The following is a 17,657-nucleotide window of genomic DNA, read 5'->3' on the forward strand; positions in this document are numbered from 1 at the left end:
TATAACTCAAAATGCAAATATAATTTTACCCATTTAAATCCAGATAAGTAACTATTAACAAAAGCCAGAGTTTGTTTATTCCACTAACAAAATATTGATTCAAAATTGGAAAGGATATTAGTGGTATACAGGGGCTTCCCTCATAGCTCAGTTGGTAAAGAATCTGCCTGCAATGCAGGAGACCTGGGTTCGATCCCTGGGTTGGGAAGATCCCCTGGAGAAGGAAATGGCTACCCACTCCAGTAGTTTTGCCTGGAGAATCCCATAGACAGAGGAGCCTGGCAGGCTAGTCAATGGGGTCGCAAGAGTGCAAGAGTCAGACACCACTTGGCGACTAAACCACCATTAGTGGTATATATTAAAACAGTAGGGTTGAAAAGTTCTTGAATTAAAAATTGGAAAAAAAAACACTTTTATTGAGCAAGAACATACTTAACCATCAGAGAAGACTGGTAATTCTGAAGCAGGGCATTTTGGAAGGACCGACAAAATGATCAACTGAGGATATGACTTCACCTGAGAAAGAGCCATTCTTGACCTCTTCTCTTTCCTCTTCTGCCTCCTCTGGATTTCTTCCTCAGAGGTGAACCTTTCGAGGTCAATCCTGAAAGTTGAAAACAGGCTGTTTAAGGCTTAGAATCAACATCCCCTTTCCTGTGCCACAACCACACACACAGGGAAGACCTCACCATATGGAAGAGACAGTCCTCTGCTGCCCACTGTCGCAAGAGGTGCGTGTAGGCACCCGCCAGGACTAAGGCACCCATCTTCCTGCACACAGCGCTCCCATGGGCTCAGCCCAGAACCTGTTTTAACAACATCACAGGAATACATTTCCCTCTGCCAAATCCACTGCCTTCATTCTTCCACAGGTGAGACCATGTTACTCAATTCAACCCATGCATGCACATCTCAGCCTCAGCATCTGTGTGTCCCAGGAAACCTGAGTTAAGATGCTATGGTACCCACACCATTTCACGCAGCCCACATCATCCATAAACCCACTTGCAGATGCTCCAGCCAGAACAGCAACATCCTTTGCGAACAGTTCCGTACACCCTGTGATCCCACAACTATGCCTGGGACACACACACACACACAATTCACTGGGCTCATCCAGAGGCCCACACTTGCTCCCACAACTCTCCTGCAGACCCCCAAAAGGCTCCCGTCCATTTTCTCCATTTTTCCTCCTCTCCTCCATGCAAGCATGAAGAAACAGAGGTGAAAGGCATAGAGACCTCTGGGCACGAGCACTCTAAGAGGAACGCACAGAAGCTGCAAATCCAAGGACTCTGAGTGTCCAGGAATGGAGACCAAGAAGCTGACCCTTCTGGGAAAATACTGAAGGGGTTAGCTTCGAAATAAGCTCTGAGGGAATATGCTCATCATGAATAGAGGGGCTCTGTTGGAAGGTTTGAGGTCAATCAGCCCATTCTGCATCACCGGCAGAGAACACAGAAGACAGACCTGAGGGGAACATCCACTTAGTACCTCACTATTTTAACAGATCGCATAAAATGGAAGACAACGGAATATTAGACTGACTAAACTAGGTTTCAACTGCTAAAAAAAAAAATCACTGACATCCTTACCAAGTACTCACTGAAACAGGCCCTCGCCCGTCTGTCCTCACTCATTCTTATTTCCTCCTTAGTTTTCCTACTTTTCTGTGAACCGCTCTGTCTCGGCTTCTCCTGATCCCCCTCGCCCACATATTTACAGGGATATCGACCGAATAAGATGCCTGCCTAGCGGAAGAGTGCATTTTCCAGCGAGAAAGCTGGGTGTCACGGGGCTGACCCATGTCACCTCCCCCCACACGCGGACGGGGAAACGTCACTATGAAGAGGCCTGTGCGGCAGAAGGACCGGCCCGACGCGAGGACAGAGGGGCTGGGAGGGCTGCCCAGAAACCCAGGACAGGGGAGAGGACGCGCGCGGCCTCCAAGGCGAGGTTATGGGGGACGAGGAAGGGGAGGAAGAGAGAGCGAATCCATGTTGGGGGAGAGAGCTTTACGCGGGTCAGCGAGGCGGTGGTCAGTAAAGGGTTTTAAGCAGGAACATAGAGCGAAGAAAACCAAAGGGCGGGGGGGGGAGACAAGGCACCGAACTCGCCTCAGAGAGATTTGAAACGCCCCCTGTGACGGCGACGTCTGGACTTACGGGGCACAGAGGGGTAGGTGCGGTGATTTTCAGGTCCCTAGTTACTCCCACACCCTGAGGAAGGGTTGGGCGCGCGGCTATGAGGCGCAAATTTACACGAAAAACAAGAAACAACGCACCGCAATATGACCTTCGCTCCGCGATCTTCACTTCCGGGTCCGTTGCCAGCTGCGCACGCGCGGACTCGGAGGCACGGCGGCGGGGGCGGAGCGCGGCCGGAGAGGGGCGGGGCGTGGGGGCCAAGGTCCGCGCGAGGCGGGCGAGAAGGCAGGAAAGGGGCGGGGCCTGCGCGTCCCTCCGCGTCGAAGGCGTAGCTCTCTGGGTTAGAAACGCTGGAGAATCTTTTGCGTCTCTTAATAATGCATCGTTGCTTCCTGCTAAGAGATTAAGTTACTGTCTCTCCATCTAAAGGAAGTCACTCCTGAATATTCATTGGAAGGACTGAGGCTGAAGCTGAAACTCCAATGTGAAGACCTGACTCATTGGAAAAGACCCTGATGCTGGAAAAGATTGAAAGCGGGAGGAGAAGGGGACGACAGAGGATGAGATGGTTGGATGGCATCACCGACTCGATGGACATGAGTTTGAGTAAACTCCGGGAGTTGGTTTTGGACAGGGAGGCCTGGCGTGCTGCAGTCCATGGGGTCGCAAAGAGTCGGACATGACTAAGCCACTGAACTGAACTGAAGATGTTTTCCTCTAACACTGAAAACGGTTTAAGTCAAAAGCTTGTTTGTGCCAGTCAGTAGGTTGCACTCAGTCCTGTGAGACTGAAGCAATTCAGCGGTCTGAGATCTCGAAGAAGGATCTGTATGTGGTGGTGGTTGGATCCAGAAACATTTCCTGCGGTTGGATTTAAGTTAAGCAGTCTGCAGTTGTTCCATACAAACTAGAATGTGAAATACAAGCTCTGCATGCGTAGAAGTAGCTATTTTACACTGACATTCTACAGAATAGCATTTTGGCTTCTATTCCCTGTTCTCACAGGAGGCCAACTTGGCATTGTGCTCTGTTCCAGAGACTCATGGCGACAGGACTGATCAAAGAATTTTTCACATATTGATAAGTAGGCAAGTCATTCTGATTTCAGTTAACCTGAATTTTATGCTAAGACAGCCTGTTTGTGTCCTTTTTCCTGTGGAGGGAAAAGTCCAGTTCCTCCTTCCTGTGTGTTTCTTCCCTCTGTCTCCTTTACCCTTAAACTACTTCCACACTGACAGAGAACACTCCACTTTCTGACACTTCTGATCAACCAATAGGTGGGTGTTTTTTCCACAACAAGCAATTGCATGTGACACCAGCTGAGTGTCCTACAATTTAACTCAAGCTCGGCATTTATCCGATATAGCATCAGATCCCACACATCCCGCAAATCTGCCCCTCCCCTGTCCCCACTCCACTCCCCCCACAACACACTTCAGATGCCAGTAAAAGTCCAGGTTGTCATCTCTGCTTCTGACCAGCTGGCTTTAGATTGGGGTTTCCAAACCCTTTTTTGGTTCATACAAAAGTATACACACAGCTGGTTTATATAGTGCTGTTTCTAAGTCCTGAAAAAAAAAAAAAAATCTTAACTGGAAGTCCCAAATTTTAAATGTCTCCAGTGGAAACTTAGTATCACACCCCACCAAGCCACACATCAGTTGTAACTAGCCCTCAGTCATTGTAAATGTTCCTGTCCTGGCAATTTTCTCCTAGTTTGTCCACCCAATGGCCTTTCTCCGTTTGCATGACACTCTTCAGTTAACGAGTGATTCTTCTCAAATATCACCTTATCATTAGAGCATTCTCTGAACACTGTTTAAATCAGGACTCTCACTCTATCATTGTACATGCACACCTTCATTGTATTTATCACCATCCTGTTTTATTATTGCTGACTTCCCTTACAGAATATAGGCTATTTGAAGATGGTCATTGATTCTCTGCTGTATCATTAGTGATTAGAATTGTTCCTCATTGATAGAATGAGTGAATGCATTTTATCACTACAAAGAAGAAAGCTACTGTAATGCATAAGTTTACAGATCAGTGGGTTGTCATCAGGTAAACCTCAAATTATATTTGTGGCATTGAAACGGAGCTGGCCTCTATGATCCTTGCCTCCGCCCCACCCCTCACCATGTCTTCTGCCTGCCTTTTGCCTGTGGAAGACTTTAGTCAAAGAATAATTTTAATCAGAAAAGTGAGAAATGCTTAAACAAAGGAAGGAGACTAAATAATAATAATGTAGTCATTAAGCATAGTCAAGGACCTTTAGTTCTTTCTTAAGGGCTGTAGATAATATTCTGAACCATATCCTGTGAGCTGTCCTATAGATACCAAAACCCCAGATGGAGAAGTTAACTACAAGATGGCCAGACTGTACCCAGGACTTGAGCTGCCACAATTCCAAGAATTGACCACAAAGAAATGGGAACAAGTGCACCCCAGAACTAAAGATTAACTGTACCTAAAACCAAGACGCTACTGCTAGCCAGACCACTGATGACCAATATGAAGATGACTGCTAGAGATGACTGTGCTATTTCTGCATGTAATCTGCCCCCACACACACACACACACGCACACACTGTCTGTAGAAGCTCTCACCCCTGCTTGTTGGGGGCAGGGTGGGGAGTTAGCCTTTGGACAGATGTCCACCACCCCTCCCCCACAGTTGCCAGCAACTGAAATAAACTTTCCTTTTCCCCAACCTGGCCCATTTACTGGCTTTTGAGCCATGAGCAGCCAGACCCCCTACCCATACCTTCTGGTAACAGCATCCGATTCTTTACTCCTGTAACATACAACCTAACATTCTGAACATTTCTGATAAATTGCCATGCTATTTTGTTTATACCGTTAATTTTCTTGTGGACAAACATTGTGACAGAGATAACATGAACATCCCAAAGAGATATACTACTTTTATTTCAGTAAACCCAGGATCAGTCTCATTTTACTATCAAAGTTTGTTCAGATCACATATAATCTTTCCAATTTAAGCCAAATTAAAAAAAAAAAAAGACCAGCCAACCCAGTTCATTACAAAGTTCCCTCAAGTTCCCTGCCTAGGGAAATTTTTTTTTTTTTTTAAACATTTGGCTGCATTGGGTCTTAGTTGTGGCTTGTGGGATTTTCATTGCATCATGCAGGATCTTTCATCGTGGCACATGGGCTTCAGAGCGTGCGTGCTCAGTAGCTGCAGCGTTCAGGCTTAGTTGCTTCATGGCATGTGGGATTTTAGTTCCCTGACCTGCATCCCCTGAATTGCAAGGCAGATTATTAACCACTGGGCCACCAGGGAAGTCCCCTGCCTAGGGAATGTTAAACCATACTCCCTCTGAGGACTCCAAGTCCTGAGAAAAAACAGCTCGCATAAAACTCAGGACATCATTTAAAGCAATGATGTCTGAACATCAGGAGAAATCACTAAAGTACCCAAGAAACACGGAAGAAGTGGGCGGGGCTCAAAGGACCCATGCTGGTACCAAGCATGGGTTTGGGACGGACGCCAGGGTCCTCCAGTAGGTGTCCCTGATAGCCTATGGACTACAAGAAAATGTCAACAAAATTCCATTAACAATCAAGAAGGAAAAAGGGAATTTTATTTGAGCCAAGCTGAGGATGATAATTTGGGAGACTCTCATAAAGCTCTGAGAACTGTTTTGCCTGTTAGAAGTCGAAGGCACAGTTGAATATACATTTTCAAGATAAAGGATAATTCAACAATATGACATGTTGATCATTTTTCATAAACTTCACCAAGGACATACAGTCCAGGTAACCATGTACAAAGCAAGCAGTAAGTCACCATGACCTTTCACAGAGTTGAGAAAGAACACTACTCTTTTAAAAAATATCTAATTAATATTTATTTGGTCAGGTCTTAGTTGCAACATGGGGGATCTAGTTCCCTGACCAGGGATCAAACCCAGAACCCCTGCATTGGGAGTTTGAAGTTTTAGCCACTGGACCACTAGGGAAGATCCTAGAACACTTTTAAGAAGTTAGATCACTAGTGTCAGAAATAAAAAAGTAAGTTGACCTTTATGGTCAAGGAGGCACTCCCACCTCTGAGGAGCTGTGGTTTATGTGTAACGCAGATGTACACTGCATATTAGGGAGGGAGGGAAGGGGGGAGGAAGCCCAAGCAAACAGAAGTGTTTTTTTTTTTCTTGTCTTACCTTGAAATATAAATTTTTATTAAAATATGAACTCCAAGCACACACACAAAAAGATTATATTTCTGAAATTTTATCTCCTAGTATTTTTTATATGTTCACCATATCTTGTCACTTCACGTAAAGCTTCAAGTGCACACACACACAAATGTATGTAGGAATATAATCATACAGTGTAGATTTACAACCGAGGAGGCAGATTTCAGGGGGCTGAGTCTGAAATTGTACTGCTACAGTATTTTAATTATAGCTACAGAAATAATCTCGGTAACACTATGGAGTTTGTAACTCCAATGTGACTATATATCTTTTTCAAATACTTTGTTTAAATCTAATTTGAAAAGAAATTGTCACAGATGCCATTCAGCCTAGAGAACATGATGATGTATACTTAAGGGTCATTATTATGAAGCCCCCAATGCAGTGGGATATGCTTGCATTAACAGAAGGCACATGATTCACTAAGGATTACAAAAAAGATTGGGTTTCCTTACTGGCTCAGATGGTAAAGAATCTGCCTTACACTGCAGGAGACTTGGGTTCAATCCCCGGGTTGGGAAGTTCCCCGGAGAAGGAAATGGCTACCCCCTCCAATATCCTTGCCTGGAAAATCCCATGGACAGAGGAGCCTGGTGGGCTATGGTCAATGGGGTCGCAAAGAATCAGACACGACTGAGCAACTAACACTGTAAAAAAAAGATTACATTTTATTCATTTGCATATGAGAAGTATGATACATTCTAATAAATAAAATGGTATCAAAATGCAACTCTATAGAGGCCAAATCCACAGCCTTCACAGATACACTACTCTGACTCTTTTGATGACTGTCCTCTGTAACATTATCCCTTTGGTTTCTGAAAATGAGACTAATTTTGAATATTTTATATATACAGTAGCTATTCCCCTTCAAAACACAGGGAGACCACTGTTCCACCCCCACTTTTTTCTCCCACATGTGCCTTCCCTGAAGTTACTTAGCATGCACACATGCAGTGGGTAATGCAACATTACGTTCCAGGTGTACCACACAACTATCTTAACAACTGTATACAGGATGACCTAATCACCCCGGTAAGTCTAGTAGCCATCTGTCCCCGTTCAAAGTTACTATCACTGACTATACTCCTTATTTTGTATATTACACCCTACCCTTCATTATGTAACTGTAGACCTGCACCTCTTAAACCTCTCCTACTTCACACACAAGGGCCTCCCTGGTGGCTCAGACGGTAAAGAGTTGGCCTGAAGTGCAGGAGGCAGGGGTTCCATCCCTGGGTTGGGAAGATCCCCTGGAAAAGGAAATGGCAACCCACTCCAGTGTCCTTGCTTGGAAAATTCCTCGGACGGAGGAGCGTGGTGTGCTACAGTCCATGGAGCTGCAAAGAGTCGGACACGACTGAGCAACTTTACTTTCACTTTTTCACTTTCTTTCACTTCACACACACCTGCCCTTCTGGCAACCATCTATTTGTTCTATGTATGAGACTATTTTCCTTCTGTTTTCTAAATTCCACATATAAGTGAAATCACAGGCTGTGTCATTCTGACTTATTGCACCCAGTCAAATACCCTGTAGAGTTGTGTATGTTACTGGAAATGGCAAGATCTTGGTTTTTCTTCACAACTAATATTCCACTGTATGTATGTATATATGTGGATGTGTGTATATATGTATATATATATTTTTTCCTTTTATCTATTTTATTGATTCATCTATTGGTGGACTTTTGGTAGGTTTCTTACCTTGGCTACTTTGTTTAAAAAAAATTTTTTTTTAATGTGGAACATTTTTAAAGTCTTGATTGAATTTGTTACAATATTCTTTCTGTTTTCTGTTTTGTTCTTTTGGCCTCAAGGCAGGTGGGATTACCTCCCTGACCAGGGATTGAACCCATACCTCCTGCAATGGAATTGCGGATTCTAAGCCACTAGACTACCAGGTAAGTCCCTTACCTTGGCTATTATAAATAACGGTACAATGAATGACAAAATGCATATATTTTTTGAATGAGCATTTTTGTTTTCCCTAGGTAAATGCCCAGATGTGCAACTGCCGGATTATATGGCAGCTCTATTTTTAATTTTTTGAGGAGTGGCCATAGTCTGCCATAGTAGCTACCAATTTACAATCCTACCAAAAGTGCTTGAGGGTTCCCTTTTCTCCTCATCTTCACCAACACTGTGAGTTGTCCTTTTGATGCCAGCCCATTCTGACAGGTGTGAGGTGGTATCTCATTGTGGTCTTGACTTGAATTTCCCCGATGATTAGAGATGCTATGCACCGTATCATGTACCTTTTGGCCATCTCTAAGTCTCCTCCTCCATGATGGAGTCTCTCAACCTGAGTAGGGCTTGAATACTTGCACAAGTTTTGTGTCAGGCATTACATTTTAAGGTTTCTTTCTTGTATGAATTGTCGGGTGAGCCCCAAAGCTCAAGTTCTGAATAAAAGCACTGCCACACGTGTTGGATTTATGTGTGTTTTCAGTATGCCTTTTTTGATGCCTAGTAAGGCTTGCAAATTGGGTATAAGCTTTGCCACATTCATGACATTTGTAAGGTTTCTCTCCAGTATGGATGGTTTTATGTTGAGTAAGGTATGAACGCATTGTGAAAGCTTTGCCACACTCATGACATTTGTAAGGTTTCTCTCCAGTGTGAGTCCTCTCGTGACCCCAAAGTTGGGAACGTTGGATAAAGGCCTTATCACAGTCTTTACATTTGTAAGATTTTTCTCCTGTATGAATTCTCTGATGTGCCATAAGGCTTGAACGTTGGGTAAATCTCTTGCCACACACATTACATTTGTGTGGTTTTTCTCCAGTATGAATTCTCTCATGACCCCAAAGTTGTGAAAGTTCAATGAAGGCCTTACCACACACATTACACTTGTGTGGTTTCTCTCCAGTGTGCATTTTCTGATGTCGAGTAAGGCGTGAAAATTGGGTAAAAGCTCTGCCACACTCACTACATTTGTAAGGTTTCTCTCCAGTATGGATTGTCTCGTGCTGAGTAAGATTTGATCTCATGGTGAAGGCTTTGCCACACACAGTACACTTGTACGGTTTCTCTCCGGTATGGATTTTCTCGTGTTTGTTAAGGCTTGATCGCTCGGCAAATGCTTTGCCACATTCATGACATCTGTAAGGTTTCTCACCGCTGTGCATCTTCTCATGACTCCAAAGGAGCGAATGCTGGATAAAGGCCTTACCACATTCACTGCATCTGTAAGGTTTCTCTCCAGTGTGCATCCTCTGATGATTTTCAAGGTGTGAGTTTCTACTAAAGACCTTGCCACAGACATCACAGTTATACGGTTTCTCTCCTGTGTGCACTCTCTGATGTGTAGTGAGATTAGAACCCTGGTTAAAGGCTTTGCCGCACACATTACATTTGTAAGGTTTCTGTCCAGAATGGATTCTCTTGTGATTTCTGAGATTTGAGCTTTTGCTAAAAGCCTTCCCACAGTCATTACAGTTGTACGATTTTTCTTCAGTGTGTGTTCTCCTGTGTTGTGTGGGTAACACAGGAGGTTCCACAGTAGGAGGAATTCTACAAAGTGGGGAAACTGAGGAACCATTGTTAACTGACTTCTCAACTTGAGGGCCTCTATACATTTTCTCCTCAGCTGGAAATCTCTGCAGTTCAGCCACCTGTGCCTGCAGCCTTGCTCCAGTTCTATTGTCCAAATACTTTATATCTTTGCTTCTAGCAATGCTCATGTTATTTTTCATTGTTAACCAACTTCTTATGAATTGCTTGTCATGCACGAAATATTCATATGTATTACTTCTTACAGAAACACTCTGAGGAAAATTAATTAAGGATTTATTATCCTGATGTTCTCTCTGACTGAGATTTTTCTTATGGGTCAAAAGCACTTCTTTCTCATTTCTTGCATCATATCCCCACTCACTCTCACTCTTCTGCATATTTTCACAGACTTCCTTGAGGTCAAAATCCTTGATGCCATGGTTTTCATTTCCATATAATTCTCCTAAATTAGTGTTCTCTCTTGGTGATAATTTGTTAATTGCAAATCCAGCAGAAAGGATTCCTATAAGATAATCTGGAAAATAAATATATTGAATTACATAATTATACAAAAATGTGTTTAATAGCATGTGGCAATATAAGAAAAAAATATTTTAAAAACTCTATATATCACAATGGGTTTCCCGGGTGGCACTAGTGGTAAAGCACCCACCTGCCAATGCAGGAGACATAAGTGATGTGGGTTTGATCACTGGGTCAGGAAGATTCCCTGGAGGAGGGCTTGGCAACTCACTCCAGTATGCGTGCCTGGAGAACCCCATTGGCAGAGAAGCCTGGTGGGCTACAGTTCATAGAGTTGCAAAGAGTCAGACACAGCTGATGCAACTTAGCAGACATGCATGCATACAATCCATGATAAATCTAGCAGGTTAAGTTAATAAATAACCGCAATTATACCAAATAACAGTTTCTGGCAGTCTAAAGGATTCTTCCATAAAAACAGAAGAAAGAATATATATTCCAGAAGGAATATATTATAGGAAAAGTGAAATATATTTTGAGAATTACTGAAGTTTGTCTATCTTCTGAGAAGTTCTCTCAAGGATATAAAATGTGAAAGGGAATGAACGAAACAGTCCTAGGGTCAGGACAACAGAGAACTTGATATGTATGAACTGAAAACCAAGAGAGATCAAGGGAAAAGATGACTCCTGAGAGAACCATCTCAGTCCCTCTCAAACCAAAGCATCGAAATGGTCAGCGGTGTCCATGATAAAATAGAAAACAGAATGCTGTAGGTCACAACAGAGCCCTTTCTCAGCTCTGAATGAGCCACAGCATCATGGTGGAATGGAGTTTAAACTTTATATTTGAACAAGTTTGACTGTATGGGCTGGATCTCCTTTGAGATCTGCTAAGAAACAAACTATTATTTTTCTACAGATAATTCCCACTTAAGAAGAATTTCCCAAGCAATATTTAATGGAGCAGTTTACTCTGTGCCCACTTGAGCTCCTATCTGTATTCACATCTCAATCTATTCATACTTGTCTGATTTTCCCCGATTTTCACTTTGCCTCCAAAGTCCAGGGCTCTTTCCCTTGCTCTAAGATGAAGATAACATTCAGCTTATAAGAGATTTCAATTCATAAAGTAAAACGGGACACGACATGCTAGGCTATTACAGAACACATGCCCACTCTTTGTTCAGCTAAGAAAGAAAATTATAGAGGGGTCTAGAAATGCATCATAAAAATTAGTCAACTGACTGCCTCCTGAAGTTTTAGATTAAGTAGGGTCAGGAAAATCCACAGCAGAAGGGATAGGCTACCCACTCCAGTATTCATGGGCTTCCCTGGTGGCTCAGATGGTAAAGAATCTGCCTGCAATGTGGGAGACCTGGATTTGATCCCTGGGTTGGGGAGATCCCCTGGAGGGGATAGCAACCCACTTCATTATTCTTGCCTGGAAAATCCCATGGGGTCGCAAAGAGTCAGACACAACTGAGCCACTTAAACACACCACAGCACGGCATGCAGATTATCTAATTAACTTTTAAGAACTACTGAATCAAAAACACAAGGGTGGAAGCACAAATGAGATGTTTTTAAAAAATGTGCTGTAATGCTTTCTGACTAATATTCTGCAACCACCACTGATCAAGCACGAATGCCCAACTTCTGAAGAAATGAGAAGTTATAGAGTGATAAGCCATGTCATGAAGCCTTTTCATTCTGAATCCAAACAGCTTCAATCACTCTCTTAAGAACAGGGATTTGAAACTTTAACAAGCATGCCAGGGGATCCCAAGTTTGAGACTCAGAAGGGAAAACTCAAAAGATACATAGAACTAGTTACCAACTTCCGGAGAGAAGTTATCATCACCCAGGGAGACCAGGTTCCTGTAGGTCTCCAGCATCACGTCCCTGTAGAGGGCCCTCTGAGAAGGGGCCAGGCATTCCCACTCCTCCTGAGAAAATTTGATGGCCACATCCTTGAATGTAAATAGTCCCTGAAAGGAAAGCACATTTCGCCAAGTGGACAAGGAGCAAGCTCCGAGTCTGACAAAATTACAGAAACAAATGTGTAAGGATTGACTCGGCTGGAGCGAATGTCCTGACTGATCTGTAAGATAATTTTGAGCAAGTTACTTTTCTTAAATTTTTTTAAACTGAGGTGAAATTCATGTAACATAAAGGTAGCTATTTTAAGGTACCATTCAGTGAGTGGCACTTCGTACCCTCACAATGTTGAACAAACACTTGCCTATCTAGTTCAAAAACATTTTATCATTGTTAAAGGAAATTTACCCATTTAACAATCTCTTCCCGTTCCTCTTTGGCCCCCATCCCTGTATATCATAATGCTTACTGTCAATTATGCATTACCTACTTGTGATATTTTCATATAAATGCAATGGTACAAAATGTGAGCTTTTCTGTGTGGCTTCTTCCACTTATAATGGTTTTTTCAATTTATCCATAATATGGTATCAGTACTACATTCCTAAAGTATTCCTTTTTCAGGGCTGAATAATATTTAATTTATGACTACAACACGTTTTACATATCCACTCATCCCCTGATGGCCGTTTAGTTTTTACCACTTCTTTCCTAATTTTAACAGTTCTGCTGGAACTTTCATGTACAAGTATGTGTGCGAATACCTATTTTTAACTTTTTTTTTTGCCTGCACCTTGTGGGATCTTAAATTTTAGTTCCCCAACCAGGGATTGAACCTGTGCCCGCTACAGGGAAGTGCAGAGTCTTAACCACTGGACCACCAAGGAAAACCCTTTATTAATATTTCCTATTTGTTTAAACACAATTCTCCTACTTTCCTTTAGTTCTTTGTCCGTGGCTCCCCGTAGCTCTTTAAGGATGTTTAAGATGGTTGATTTAAAATCTTTCCTTAGAACTTGCAAATTCTGTTCTTCCTTAGAAACATCATCATTAATGCAGTAATCATGCTTAAGCTCTGGTGAAGGAAATGGCAACCTGCTCCAGTATTCTTGCCTGGAGAATCCCATGGATAGAGAAGCCTGGCAGGCTATAGGCCACCGAATCGCAAAAGAGTTGAACACAACTTAGTGACGAAACAACTACAACAAAAACATGCTTAAGCTGCTCAATCTGGAGAAATCCTTAGGCATCTGTACTGAAGCTAGCCTGCTCAAAAGCAGCCACTGTGAAATCTTTTATAACAGTAACAAATGTGAAACCCTTGTGTCTTCATGAAGAGAATGATCCAATGAGGATGTAAAAAGGAAAATCACCTCTATGTTTTCTAAAGTGAAAATAACTCCAACATGTATGGCTTGTGAAAATTTAAACTTGCAGAATAAATACCATAAGAAAAAATTTACTGAAAAATATTTTCTAAAATCACATGACAATATAAGATGCATTTTTATGAAGATTTGGGTTGAGAACAAAGAGCTGTTCCTGATGGAGACATTAAGCAATGCTGGAAGATGTGACAGAGAAAGGGACGTTTTACTTAAAGCTTCTAATCTGCATCACTATGTGGAGTTGAATCACAAGTGTATATACATGAGATGTTTAATACAAAAAAAAATAACACTATTTGTTATGGTGACCTGTGACCTCTGATGTTATGACTAAAACATAACTGAAGGCTGAAACATGCTGAAGGCTCAGATGATGGTTAGCATTCTTTTCTATCAATATACAACACTGAATAACTCTAATGGTAGAATCAGATCATGGCTCCAGGCTTTCTGATGGCAGAAGGTTCTGCTCCTATGTCTTGGCTGAATTATAACCATTTTAATCGGAAACACCTGCTACATGAGAGTCCCTACTGGAATACCTGGGTCTTTCAGCCATGAATGTGGTATGAATGAGATATAGAGCTTTTCCTGTTAGGCAATTAAGTTAATTGCATTTTTTTACAACTAATTATGTACTAAAACATGACTTCCCAGTGGCACTAGTGGTAAAGAATCCACCTGCCAATGCAGGAGACATAAGAGACTCAGGTTCAATCCCTGGATCGGGACGATCCCCTGGAGAAGGAAATGGCAACCCACTCTGGTATTCTTGCCTGGAGGACATGGACAGAGGAGCTTGGCAGCTACAGTCCATGGGGTCGCAAAGAGTTGGACACAACTGAAGCGACTTAGCATAGCACATGTGCTAAAACACTCTCTTCTACACCCTGTTTCCATTTGGGAACTTCCCATTTTAAAGTACTGATATTTTAGAGTCAGAAACACAATGATTCACTCAACTTCCAATGCATTCAAAAGCATGTTTCCCCATATAAGTCTTCCTTTCAGACTTCTTCAGGTATTGTTGAGCATTGGAACATCACTTATCATATGTAGTCTCTTTGACCCTGGTTTATATGGAGCTGAAAGGGCTTGCAGAAGGGTTCTCTGAACAATCCTTAGTGCCCTACCTCACTGACAACACGGAGCCTACTCCTACCTCTAATCTACATCTGAGTACAAAACCTTTCACAGGAGGATCACCTAAAAGGACCATCTTCCCAAATGCCAGGTCCCTAAGTCACACTGAGGAGGAAATTTGCAGGGAAATGAGAGGAGATTCAGGGAAGGCCCTGTGTGTAATTAAATATTTTAGGCAGGAAACTTCATAGAGAAGTTTAACAAGTCCAATTCACATCATTTTAGGAAAGAGTTAACAGATCAACAAAGAATATGACTTTTACCTGGGAAATGGCCATCCCTTCTCCTTTCTTTCCTCTTCCTCTGAGCTTCTTTCTCAGGTAAGATTATTCTGTGTGACAAAAAAACCCCACATCTTTTAATGTTTGGAGTCAACAAACCTCACTCCCCTGCCACAAGTATCCACACAGAAAGAAACTTCCTCTGGGGGAAAGAAGGTCCCCAGTGACTGGAGGGATCGGAGACACAGAACTCCTATCAGGAGACCAATATGTGAGTTTTCACCCCTTTCTTCAACCCTTTCTCCTGCTGGAACCCCCACTCTGCTGCAACTGCACCGTCCTTGGTCCATATGACATTCAGCCAAAGGAAACTGTCTCCTCCCGGTTCCTGGCTCCTCCCTGGGCAGCCAGCATCCAAGGACTGGCTGATACAGGATAAGATGCTCATCCATCCAACAATCTGGGTTTCCTTGGTGACTCAGACAGTAAAGAATCTGCCTGCAATACAGGAGACCCAGGTTCGATCCCTGGGTCAGGAAGATCCCCTGGAGGAGGGCATGGCAACCCACTTCAGTATTCTTGCCTACTTAATTTTTTGTACATAATCTCTGCCTTCAGTAAAATATACTTTGTATTTTTTTACAACAAATGTCATAAACCAATAAATACTGTTTTTTGCACTTAGTTACTGTGCTCCAATGTTTATGTGAAGACTAATTCAACAATTATTCTAAAGTCACACTAGGGCTTCCCTGATGGCTTAGTGGTAAAGAATCTGCCTGTCAATGCAGGAGAAGTGGGTTCCATCCCTGGGTCAGGAAGATCCTCTGGAGAAGGAAATGGCATCCCATTCCAGCATTCTTGCCTGGAGAATCCCATGGACAGAGGAGCCTGGTGGACTACCGTCCTTGGGGTCGCAAAGAGTCAGACATGACTGAGCAACTGAACAACAACAAAGTCACTTTCACTTTTTTTTTCTATTTTGTTGAAATATAATTGATGTACAATACTATGTTAGTTTTGAGTATACTACAGAGTGATTTGACATTTTCGAACATTATGAAATGATCACAATAAGTCTTAAGAAAAAGACTTCATGTTATGATACAGAGACAGACACAAGCTAAGAGAAAAGTTATGTCTTTATCCCTGGTCCTATGCCCTCTGCCCTTAAGTTTTTCATAACTGTTGGAGGACTGCAGCACATTTCAAATTCTCATTGTAACTGGCCACTTATCCCAGAAAATCACCAGATGCAAAAACAAGACCAACTTTGTAAATTATTTCTCTCAGAGGATCTCATTTGCTCAGACTCAGAAAACCAGGTCTACTTTACTTCTCCATGTTACAGGTGGTGCATGCATCTCACAGGGGAAGGGATTTACCAAGTTACTTTGAAGAAGTCTGAGTTGAGTGAGCAGAACTGAGTGTAAGTGGCAGCCTGTATAGGTTTATGTTGAAAGAGTTTGTCCTATTTGCAGATTACCTTATTTATTTCTGAGCAAGAGAGACTTCTTTTTCAGGGTTTAATGAAAGACAAACATTTAATTCCTCTACTGTAGGAAAAAACAGGACAAAAAATGCAAGCCACATCCATCCAGCCCACCCTTCAACACCTGCAGAAGAAGGATGAAGGGGACGAGCGAGGAACATCTATTCAGTTCTTAGCTGGAGACTTCAGCTCAGAGCTCACTAACTTAGCAGATCTTTTAAGGGAAGAATAAAGTTGTTAAATACCAAAGTAACTGGTGAATCTAGGTTTTGAGTTTTAAAATATTATCAACATCCATAACCACAGACCTAGTGAAATACTGTAAAGTTATTTACCAGACATCAAAGAAGAGCTCCAAGTTAGGATATAAACCACATAAACCTCATAATGTGAACAATCAAATTAAGAGGGAAAATAATCTGTAAATTTAAAGGGGAGGAAAGCAGTACCATTAACAATGGCCATTTTAGCGGGCTTCCCTGGTGGCCTAGTGTTTGGGAGTCTGCCAGCCAGTGCTGGGATACGGGTTTAATCTATGGTCCAGGAGGATCCCACATGTCTCAGGGCACCTAAGCTGGTGCGCGCAACTACTGAGACCCTGTGCTGCAACTGAAGCCCACAAGCTCTAAAGCCTGTGCTCTGCAACAAGAAAAGCCACTGCAATGAGAAGTCCAGTGCTCCATGAGTAAGAGTAGCCCCTGCTGCCAAAACTAGAGAAAGCCCTTGCAAGCAAGGAAGACCCAGCACAGCCAAAAACAAAAATAAATAAGTTAATTTTAAAAACAGTCATTAAAAACAAAGCACCATGTGGTGAAAGAAATTCGTCCTCCATTTCTCCGAGGAAGACCTAGAAGTGACTGAGTTAAGCCTCTACCTTCAGGTTGAATAGGGACTGCAAATAGAATTATCATCTGATTCCAACACCTGGTTTTGCAACTCTCATCTCTTCTGCATAATTTAGACAAGTCAACAAATTTTATAAAAATTAGGTTGCAGAGCCACAAATTCACTACTTCAGAACTTAACAGTCCATACCCAATCTACTCAATACTCACCTAGGTTTGGGTACCCTCCGCTTTCTCTACCACTATGTTTGTTTTTCTCTGTATATTTCCCCGGATCCTTCTGGTTTTCTCTTCTCCTTTGCCCGTTTCTGCATTTCTTCCTCTCTTTTCTATGCAT

At 42.5% G+C, this 17,657-nt stretch overlaps 1 pseudogene; it reads right to left on the minus strand.

Annotated features, from left to right (window-relative positions):
* Window positions 1–17,657, minus strand: part of LOC138096928 (zinc finger protein 91-like) — a 112,823-nt pseudogene that overhangs the window by 9,061 nt on the left and 86,105 nt on the right.

Source organism: Capricornis sumatraensis, chromosome 20 (genome assembly GCF_032405125.1).
Source record: "Capricornis sumatraensis isolate serow.1 chromosome 20, serow.2, whole genome shotgun sequence".
NCBI lineage: Eukaryota > Metazoa > Chordata > Mammalia > Artiodactyla > Bovidae > Capricornis > Capricornis sumatraensis.